Consider the following 11,852-nt stretch of genomic DNA (forward strand, 5'->3'; position numbering starts at 1 on the left):
AGCATATTTACAAACAAATACATCATATGTAAATTGGAGTGAATTTTATGAATGAATAATACCCAGTGGTGGAAAAAGTACTGAAAAATCATACTTAAGTAAAAGTACCATTACTTGCCTAAAACAAGTAGAGTAAAAGTATCTGTTGTAAATATTACTCAAAGTATGAGTAAAAAGTAGACCTTTCAAAAATACTCAAGAGTAGTGAGTATTGAGTAAAAAAGCTGATACTTTTACATGTAATTTGTGGATGTGTGAAAATGTAACATTCTGTAGTGCATTTAGTTTTTGCCCAGTAGGCACACAACGTCATAAGACGTTATTATTAGGTTAGATTTATGTTGTGATGTTAGGTGACCAAAATACAATGTCAAGCCAACATCTTAAACTAAAATCATATTGACGTCAAATACTGACATTTTTTTGTCAGGTATGGCAACCAAAATCTAACATCTGATTGACGTCATATTATTAACATCCACACAACGTCAAACTGTAACATCATTAGACGTTGATATTAGGTTGGACGTTGGACATTGACGTCGGCCTGACGTTGGGTTCTGACATCAACCCGATTTTCATTTCCAATCAAAATATCCCCACGACATTGCGGTACAATGTCAATCTGATGTCATGTTGAGGTCTTGTGCCTGCTGGGTGTTTAAGACCATTTAATTTATCATACAGTAAACATCCGTCATCTTCTCATCAGTTACATGCATCTAAACAGTCTCAAAGTCAATTTGCAATTTAGTTTGCTGCAATTATAAATGACCCATATCTTGAGGTAGTTCATTATGATGCGATTTACCTTCTATGTGTGATTTGATTGGACAGGAATCACTGATTTTTCCAACATTCTGAAAACGTAGCCTTACAGACATTTCTTTGCGAATTACATAGCCAGAGGTACGTATGGCTGCATTTCATTTTTTTAAACGAACGCTACGGGGCTGTGTGACGCCATTCCTTTTCACGCCGAATGGCACTTGCGAGGGAAATTTGAGATCTCAAAAAGCGTACACAGCGGCCTCTCGTGGATTCGCGAAAACAAAAACTACACAAAAACAAGCTGCAGGACCTATTTTGCTGTCTTCAGAAACGTCTGTAGAGGTGCGTATTCAGAATGAGGCTGGGTTGGATTTTTCTAATCCCCATAGACAAGAAAAAATAAAGCAGTGACTACAGGTTGAAGGAAAGTAGTGGAGTAAAAGTACCGATACTGCACAAAAAAAAAAGTAAAAGTACACATTTTGAAAACTACTTAATTAACTAGTTTAGACTACACTAGTTTATCACATTGTCCGATGCTGAATGCAGTACTTTCATATCCATCATCAAGACGAGAGGACCATTCAGTTCTTCTCATTTCATCATCAGATTTCTATTTCTATATTCATCTCTGTCTATATGCAACTCTGTGCAGGTATGAAGACCTCTGATCTTTAACCTTCATGTCGTAACTTCACTCAAGTTTCTGACTCTGTTTTGCTTACACTGCAGGATCAGTGCTAATGTTGAAGAGCCCAGCTGGCCTGAGTGTCACACTGGTAATGCTGTCAGCACTGATCTGTTTGGGTGCTCATCTGAGCTGCTGAAGAATGGCAGTGTCTGAAAGAGAGGATTATGAAGCAGTGCAGGATTACCTCTGCTGCCCATCTTTCATACTCAAGATCACGCTGTAGGCTCTGAGCGACACACACACACTCGCCGGGTCAGACTTGTATAAACGTAACTCCTTTTACAACTCCTATTACACACAGACATGTCCAAATAAGCTTTCACAGCAACTCTAAATAATCACAAATACACACCACCGCATGCACACACCTCTCTTTGAACGCATTTATGTGCACTTAATATGCCTGATTGAATGATTAGTCAGACAGTGATAAAAATGACTCAGTTCAAATAAAGCCACAGTGAGGTTACCTGTCATAACAAGCTATATACATACTTTACTGTCGTATTTGCACAAACGGATCAAATTTGCATGTGGATAGGTTACATTCTTATCAGAAAATAGGGGAAACAGAAACCATGTAATACTTATTTGGCATGATGTGCATTAAATTATAGGACTCTATTTTAACAATCTAGGTGCAAAGTCTAAAACACATGACGCAAAATCCTTAAGGGCATGTCCGAATCCACATTTGCTGTTTTAAGGATGGTCTAACAGCATTGTGCTTCTTCTCTTAATGAGTCATGGGTGTGTTTTGAGCATAACGTGCATTAAACCAATCAGAGTCTCATCTCTCATTCCCTTTAAGAGTCGGTTGTGTGGCACATTTGCTATTTACGTGGCGGACTTTGTAAGTAGAAAAACTGAGTGAGAAAAACGCTTCACTAGTGAGAAACGCTTCACTAGTGAGAAAACAGTTAAACAGACCATCTGCAGCGCGAGGATAAAGAACAAGTCTCCTCCATTTGTCCTCTTTACTTTCTTTTTACTTTAATTTTGCTCCTCCTTTACTTTTGTGAATAATGAAACGATGAAAACACACTCCACTGAAGACATCCATTAGCCTACATATTTTGTTTGTTAAAGGTGCTGTAGGTGATTGTCTTCAGAAACATTTTTTGTTGTTCTGGTTGAAAGTCTCTTCACAGTTTAACAGTACTGATTAAAGTAAATTATCTAAATTTTTTATTATGTATTTTTATATTCTGGGTAAGGCATAAGACTAAAAAATGTTCTGCTGTCATCTTTAAGGTGCGCACGCTCATGTTTTCAGGAGGCGTGGCTTTGGACGGCAGGGGAGGGACGGTGTATCAGAGATTTATGCTAACAGGCTAGCATTGTGAAAGATCACCTACTGCACCTTTAAGCGCAAAGATTTGTTTCAAAACTATTTGTAAATTTAATTCTAATTTCCAGCTGATGAATAAATAAACAATAATAAAGAAGTGTGGTCAAAAAACTGAGCCATATCCAAACACACGTCCTATTCCTATGCCCGATATGGTGACGCATACGTTTTTTGGACAAATCTGGCCTTGTTTTTATTAAATCAAATATAATAAATATAATAAATATAATAAAATAATAACTAATACTGCTATTAATAATAACATTATTAACTTCCAACACGAGGAAGACATGCAGGTAGTGGTTTTTAAATTTATGTGGAAAATTATTTTTGTAACATTTTAATCCTCTAATTTTTTCATTTATGTAAAGATATTTGTGTATTGCTGTACATCCTGTGTGTATTAAGCAATGTGTACGCTTTTTGGACCTGCATAAGCGCATAACTAACGTGCTCTGCGCTGGACTTTAGACCAAGTTTTAGTTGGTCATTTGTGCAGTCTATTTCAGTTGTTGAAAGTAGCAATGTACCAACAATGCACCTTAACACAACTCCTATTTAGAGCGGAACACCCATGAGTCCACAAAGTGGCACAAATGGATTTGCTATTTAAACAACTTGGCGGAAAACCTGAAAATTAGGGTTGCGCTGGTCTGAAACTAGCAACAAATCGCACCAAACACATCTTGCACCTTATTGTGCAATAGGGCTCAATGACTCTATTTATACCATATGGTGAACTCATGCTTCTATGAATGGTTGTATTAACTAGAATGACTTCTAAATAATAAAGACACAATCACAATTCATAGTTTTCTGTAATCACATACCAATTACTACTTAGAATGTATGTTATTTTAAGTATGTTATGAAGATGTGAGCTTGACAGGTAGTATTTAAGAAGATATTACTTGGTTTTGGGAGCTATAAATATCTGCAAATATGCAGATGCTGAGTGAGCATATTTGCCTTTAAAGTGACCTTGAAGTTCTGTGGAGTGGTTTTAAACAAAGGGTGCGGCATCTACAGTATGTAACTTCCAATTATGCAGAAACTTGGATGGTTTTCTGCTGAATTCTGTACAGAGATTCAGAAAATGCTTGATTATAAGTAGGCAGTGGGGCTGAACAATAAAGCGTTTGAGCATCGATGTCGCAATATGTTTTTCTGCAATAGTCACATTGCAGGATTAATTATTTATTAAACATTAAACATTAATAGATGAAGATATTATATATTATTTTATTATTTATACTATGGTGACCACGTTATTTTACATTTGATTGTTTAATTTCTGTACTTGAATCTTGTTACACTCCCCATAAAACCACAAAGCACTGTTTATTTACTGTTTGTTTTGCTTGTAATGTATTATATTTAATGCAGATAGAAAAAGACTGCATTGAAAAAGACTTGGATCATCCCAGTCAATCTAAATTAATAAAATATTTACAAATCGACCTATTTATAGCATCTAGTGAAATTCGCAATACATATCGGAGTAAAACAAAATATCGCAATGTCAGATTTTTCCAATATCGTGAAGCCCTAGTAGGCAGTACACTGAAAGCAGTGTCTGTTTTAACACGCACGCTCAGAAAAAAAGGTTACCCTTTTCTAAAGAGGCCAGGAAAGTCAATATCACAGGTTTGTAAAGGATACACCAAAAGAAGAGCACCTGAGCTAATCAATGGCCAGAGAGAGCGGGAGATCAGGGGTTAATGTACTTTCAGTTAAGTGCCATCCAGGAGAAGAGGCCAGATTCTCTATCTCACGTGCTGGAGAAAAACAAGGCCCTCTGGGAAGGGTGGAGGACTGGCTGGACTTCGCTGTTTATCTTGGGAGGGCAGTTTGTAGGGAGAGGCTAAAAGAGCCAACTCAAATTCCACAGGAAAAAATGGAGATTAAGAAGCGTGTGTGTGGAAAAGGGAAAAGCTTGGTCACGTTCTGAAGTGCAAACTTCCAAAAGGAAGCTGTATTTAGAAAACATATGTGGGTGGAAATCTCTCATGGGTCGAAAATTTCATCCAGAGATAATAGTAAATATTTTAAAGTGCTTAAATTATGAGTGGTCATAGCTGAGCATGCCAGACTTTCATATTTCAATTACTATATTGTATTATACTGTATATTACTATATTACAACTTCAATTACTATATTGTGTCATTGTCTGGATGCTTTTCTGTTAAAATAAAATATTTGCATTTATTTATTTAGCACATGCTTTTATCCAAACTGATCAACAAATAAGGTAAATTAGCATTTTTCAAAGCAACTTACATAAACAGTGTTCCCACTCTTCCATGGACACCAGATTCAAGCACTTTCAAGGAAATAAAAGCACCATTCATTTTTATATCAAGCACCTTTGTTATTCATACATCAGCTTATGTAGCACCATTACTGTACCTTACATTTCACTCACACTTAATATTTACATTAAAAATGTCAGAGTCATTTTCAAAGACTTAGACCATATTAAACAGTCATGCTTAAAGAACTTTAATAAAACATTTGTTGAATTCAATACTGGAAATATTCAAATGCGGTTTCTGAAATATTGATCAAATGTGCATTACTTGTCAGTGTTATTATACAATATTTAAATTTAAGATTTTTAAATGAAGAGTTTTTTCCATTCTGTTTTTGACAGCAGCACAGCACAGTTTGTTTGTTTTCAAATTTACTTTAAGCACTTTAAAGCAGGTCGCACACCAGATGCGCCACTTGGCACAGCGACACGGCGCGTACATGACAGTTGAAAGTATCGCACACCAGACACGCACGTTCCAATGTTATTTAAAATGAAACTACTCAGATGGCGCTCTGGGGTGAGGCTGAAATATGATGCATGCTGCTGAGTGGCGCAGCGCAGGCAGCACAGCGCATTGCCGAGCTGTGCATCTGGTGTGTGACCCCCTTAAAGGACCGGTGTTTGTTTTTAAGTACTTTCCAGGTCTCGAATCCATATGTCTGAAATTCAAGTAATTCTGAGGCATCACGGTGGCACAGTGGGTAGCATGATCGCACCACAGCAAAAAGGTCGCTGGTTCAAGCCCCGGCTGGGTCAGTTGGCATTTCTGTGTGGGTTCACGTGGGTTTCCTCCAGGTGCTCCAGTTTCCCCCACAGCCCAAAGACATGCGCTATGGGTGAACTGGATAAGCTAAATTGGCCGTAGTGTATATGTGTGAATGCAAGAGTGTATGAGTGTTTCCCATTGTTGGGTTTCGGATGAAAGGGCATACACTGCGTAAAACATATGCTGGATAAGTTGGCGGTTCATTCCACTGTGGTGACCCCTGATTAATAAAAGGACTAAGCCAAAAAGCAAATGAATGAATAGTTTCTGAGCTCAATAATAAACTTCATATAGTCTACTGTAGTTGGTTCTAGTCAGAAACACTTTTTTATTCTCTATATTTTACTGGGGAAAAAATAATTTTAATTAATTTTTAAAAATGAATTTAACTTTATGTCTTTGCATTTTACATTTAAAAAATGTAACTGGATTTCTATAAGAGTTTAGCTGATTTCAATAAGGCCAGAGACTAAGCAAACCACATGAACCATTATGTGGGTCAAAGGGAACAACGTCACAGTGAATATCATAGCTTGCATGGCTTGTGTGTGTATACACAGGCTATATATGTCATGCCCCACTATCAGCCCATCAACTATTGAGAAGTCACACAAACCTGACCACTTGTTTATATACTGACGCATAATCAAACTATAGTATATATTATATCCACTACCGGTCAAAAGTTTGGGGTCAGTAGGATTTTATAATGTTTTAAAAGCAGCTTATCCTGCTCACCAAGACTGCATTTATTTAATCAAGAAAACAGTACAAATTGTAAAATGTTATTGCACTATAAAATAACTGTTCAAAAATTGTTCATAATTTAAGTTAATCATTTATTCCAGTGATTTTAAAGATGAATTTTCAGCTTCCTTACTCCAGTCTTCAGAGTCACATGATCCTTCACTCTAATATTAATTATAATTATTATTATTACTTTTTATATTATTATTGTTGTTATTATTATTATTATTATTGTTATTATTATTATTGTTGTTGTTGTTATTATTATTATTGTTGTTATTATTATTATTATTATTGTTGTTGTTGTTATTGTTATTATTGTTATTATTATTATCATCGTTGTTGTTATTATTATTGTTATTATTATTTTATTATTGTTATTGTTATTATTATTATTATTATTGTTATTATTATTATTATTATTGTTATTATTATTTTGTTATTGTTGTTATTATTATTATTGTTATTATTAATATTATTATTGTTATTATTATTTTGTTATTGTTGTTACTATTATTATTGTTATTATTATTATTATTATTATTGTTGTTGTTATTATTATTATTATTGTAATTATTATTGTTATTATTATTATTATTATTATTATTATTATTATTATTATAAAAGCAATATTGACTGGGGTAATAATTTCATTTGAAACTACATACAATAAGAAAGCAGTTATTTAAATTTTTAATGGATATTTAACAATTTAACACTTTTTTTTACATATAACAAATGCTGCCTTGATAAACAGAATGAATTTTCTTAATAAAAAAACATGAAACAACTAAATAAACTAACCCCAAACTATTGATCGCTAGTGTATGTGCCTTTTCAAACAATTATCTGATTCAATCTCTTTCCAAAATGAATCACCACAAAGAATTACACAATCTTAAGGAAGATTTTAGAGATCACTCTGAGAACCTAAAATGACTCAGATTCTCTCTAATCCTCTCATTTCATTCGCTGGAGCCCTGAGGCAGTCAGGCTGTTAACTTTCACTGAGAGAGACACTGTGGCGCTTTACATGGTTTGGAAACTAACTGGCTTAGGACCTAGTGGCTAGTCTGTGGCTGAGGATGTGTGTATGCTTTGAGAAGACTCTGGAGCATTTGGAGAATACACACATTACATGCTAATCTTCAGTAAACGGTAACGGTCCCCAGAAATGTTTCTCTGCTGATAGACCTCTACTCTCCGCTGACTATCTTAAATTGGAATTTGACTTGTGGCATGAAGCAGCGGTCATACTGGAAATCCACAAAGAACAACCGCTGGAGACAGAGCCCAGTGATGCCGTTGACTCAGACTGTGTTATGACATCCAGACAGACCCCACATTTCCCAACACTGTGGAGGAGGATTTCCACAAACTGACATCAGCACTAATTCTAGGATAAAGATTGGACAATGTTTAGCCACATGTGGGCTGCCGAGGGTCTTTATTAACTGAATGCATTTATCCGAATACTTCTTAGGCCTGGGTGTATTTAATTTACACAATGTTTCGCACACAAGCCCTTCAGAGTGTTTTTGGTGTGTACACACTGCCATGTTGACCTTTCTGGTTTTGTCCGCACATACATACACTGTCATTGAGCCAAAAATATAAATGAATAAATAAAAATAGAAACAAGGGAGATATTCTTTTGGCCTTATTTCCAAACTATTTATTGTACATATATACTAGGGCTGCACAATATATCGATTCAGCACCGATATTGCTATGTGATCATTCGCAATAGACACATCACAGGATATGCAGTGTTGAGTTTGTATCATAATTTATCATTTGATGCCTGTGATTGTATAATGATTTTAAAAACATTCAGACATAAAAAACTGTACCATTTGTGACCTAAACTATGATTAATTTAATGAATTATTTTTATTTTCATCATTTAGTTACTGTACTTGAATACGGTTAGACTCAGGAAACAATAAAACACATTTTCAATTGTATCTTTTTTCTGATTGCATTTAAAGATTGTTATGCATGAAAATACTCTCAACACAAGCAAATACAGAAAATGTGTCGGGGGACCCCAAAAACTTTATAGGTTGTTTATTAGATTTTATAGAGATGCACTCCCAATGCAGAATCATTCCAATCTATCTAACATTATAAATTCTTTCCAAATAGAGATATTGAGTCATCTGGTGAAATTGTATTCATATCGCAAAATAAAAAAATATCGCAATGTTAGATTTTTTTCAATATCGTGCAGCCCTAATACACATTATTTTTTTCATGCTTTTAAAATGATTTTTTGTCTGACCAAGAATGCATTAATTTGATCAAACGTACAGTAATTTAACCATCATAAAATGTTAAAGTTTTGTTGCATCTTACATTTATTATTAATTGTAATTTAATTCTGTTGCAAAGCTTTTATTTTAGCAGCCATTCTCTAGCTTTCAGTGTCAAGGATATAATTACTAAAAATAAAAAAATTCTAATGTAGGAAAACATAAATAATACACTATCGGTTAAAGTTTTGGGTCAGTGCGATATTTAAATGTTTTAAAATAAGCTTATCCTGCTCACCAAGGCCAATTAATTAAAATTAAGTATTAATTAAAAATACAGTACAAATTAGGGCTGGGCTGATAAATGATTTAATATCAAATCACAATAAAATTTATGTCAATAACAATGATAAGCCCTGGACTTTTGATATTGATCTAAAACCAAATCACACAGCAAAAATGTGCAATAATGAAAATCTAAAGTGTGCTGATATTAGAGATGTACCAAATTTTTGGCCAGCGAAAATTTATCAGGTGAAAATGTTTTGCCATTTAATAGATCCTCTAATTTTTGTGGCTTCAGTCATTGTTGGAGTACTCTTTTAAATCTGGAGGCATTAACATCTTATATCAAAGTATATATCGTTATCATTCATTCATTTTCTTTTCAGCTTAGTCCCTTTATTAATCTGGGGTCGCCACAGCGGAATCAACCGCTAACTTATCTGGCATTTGCTTTATGCAGCGGATGCCCTTCCGGCTGCAACCCATCACTGGGAAACACATACACACTTATTCACACACATATACACTTCGGACAATTTAGCCTACCCAATTAACCTGTACCGCATGTCTGGAGAACATGCAAACTCCACACAGAAATGCCAGCTGACCCAGCCGGGGCTCGAACCAGGGACCTTCTTGCTGTGAGGTGACAGCACTACCTATACTGCGCCACTGCGTCGCCCCCGTTATCGTTCAATATGGAAAATAATTATCAAGATTGCATTTTTGTCATAACGTCCAGCCCTAGAAAAAATTGTGAAATGTTATTGCATTATAAAATAACTGTTCAAAAGTAGTTTATAATTTAATTTAATAATTTATTTCAGTGATTTTAAAGATGAATTTTCAGCTTCATTACTCTTCATTACTCCAGTCACATGATGCTTCAGAAATCACTCTAATATTAATCATTATTATCCTTATTATTAATCATAAAAATATTAATAGCATTAATAGTAATAGTAATATTATTAATGGTAATAGTAAAGCAGTTATTACATTTTTTTTTATAAATATTTAACAATTAATTTTTTTTACATTTAATAAATGCCGTCTTGATGAACAGAATAATTTTCTTAAAAAAAAAAACTGACCCCAAACTTTTGACTGTCAGTGTAATTCACAACAGAGTAATGCAGTTAATATTTGACTGAATGTTGTAGGTTGTATTGTGTCCCTTTAAACAGACATGGATTGATAATGTGCCGGCTATCTGCTAACAGGCAAAAACAAAAACCATACTCGAAGCCTAAACAAACCCCTTTTCAGTGGATCCAGGTCAAAACAAAAGAGTAGTAGTCTATATGTCTAGTGTACGGCAAAATGAAACACTTTGTTTTGCTATATGATAGCTAATAAAGCATCAACAGAGGAAGTTCCTGACTTTCTTTGTTAGCAAAATATGCTCCCTCAGTGGTCAGTGAAATATAAAAATAGTGCAAAAGACACAGTAAAGGGAATCAGATAGGAAGCACCTGTCACTTCATACTTCTGAGCAGCTATTTTGTTACTCGAGTGAGCAGAGCTGCAGTCAAGGACACATCACTCACTCAGAATGTGTGTGGTAAACCTTCACTCCACATTCGCCCTTGGGCTCTACTTTTAACAAGACTGCACACCAATTTTCAACGCCTTGTTCGGCTGCAGCTCTTGACATCCAGCAGTAAAAGTGCTCATCATCGCCCAGAACTGATTAATGACGGGGGTGCTGAGTCACTGCCGCCAATCGGTTCATTTGAACAACTCTTTTCAAAGGAAAGGATTCAGAAATATTTAAATTACGTCATCAATGGGGTCTCTTACATACATAAACGTTGTTACAAATTGTACAAAAGCACAGTTCAGCTTCCTGCGAACACAATCCGCCTCGAGCTATAGTAATTTAGATCATTAGTGTAGTCCTGATACTTAACGAATCGTTCAGATCACTTTAGTGAATCTGATTAAACGACTCACTAGAACAAATACACCCTGATACGCAAGTGCACTGTTATGAGAATTGGTAATCACGTTTTATATCACTTGTTTTCAATCATTTTAAACGACATACTATAATATAAAGAGTATAAAGTGTGTAGGGTTTAAGGTGTAGGTTTACGATCCACTATTGAGCTTATTCTGATATTTAGACAGTAAGAAAACTACGTTAGAAACAGTTTAGAAACTCTTGTTAGCTTAAAACACAATACCGAAGTTATTATTTTGGATCTCGAACACATCAAGAGTGAGTGATAGTCACATGGCTAACCATGTCAATGAATATTGTGCATATAATAACTGTCAATGAGTTGCGTGCATTCATTGTTCATGTTTACACTCACCCCAATAACACTGCAGCGATGTCCAGAAACGGGTAACGTTAAGGATTCAAACTTGATTGTAATGTACCGTATAAAAGTATTTAGCAGCTGAACGTCTTTGAGACAGAAAAGTGAGAGTACCAACATTTTCATGAACCCCGAGAGCCGATTGAATTTCTGCGGGGAGTATACCATTATTGTACCGTAAAATATGATAGTGCAGAGTTGTTGTGATAGAGGAAAAAAGTACGTCAGTGATCATATATGTCTTTATTTACCATACACATATATGCTTACTTGTATTTATATTTAATTACAGAATAGCAAAAATACTGTTTAACGCAAAAATACTGAATAGAGTGTCTACACAC

At 34.9% G+C, this 11,852-nt stretch overlaps 1 protein-coding gene across 1 annotated transcript in view; it reads right to left on the reverse strand.

Moving 5' to 3' along the window:
- wu:fa11c10 (protein FAM110A) overlaps positions 1 to 11,595 on the reverse strand; it is a 35,251-nt gene extending 23,656 nt beyond the window's left edge. Inside the window, exon 1 of the mRNA XM_056449224.1 lies at positions 11,503 to 11,595. The gene's annotated coding sequence lies outside the window, so the exon portion shown is untranslated. The remainder of the gene's footprint in view (positions 1 to 11,502) is intronic.
- Between the last annotated feature and the right edge of the window lie 257 nt (positions 11,596 to 11,852).

Source organism: Danio aesculapii, chromosome 23, assembly GCF_903798145.1.
Source record: "Danio aesculapii chromosome 23, fDanAes4.1, whole genome shotgun sequence".
Classification (NCBI taxonomy): Eukaryota; Metazoa; Chordata; class Actinopteri; order Cypriniformes; family Danionidae; genus Danio; species Danio aesculapii.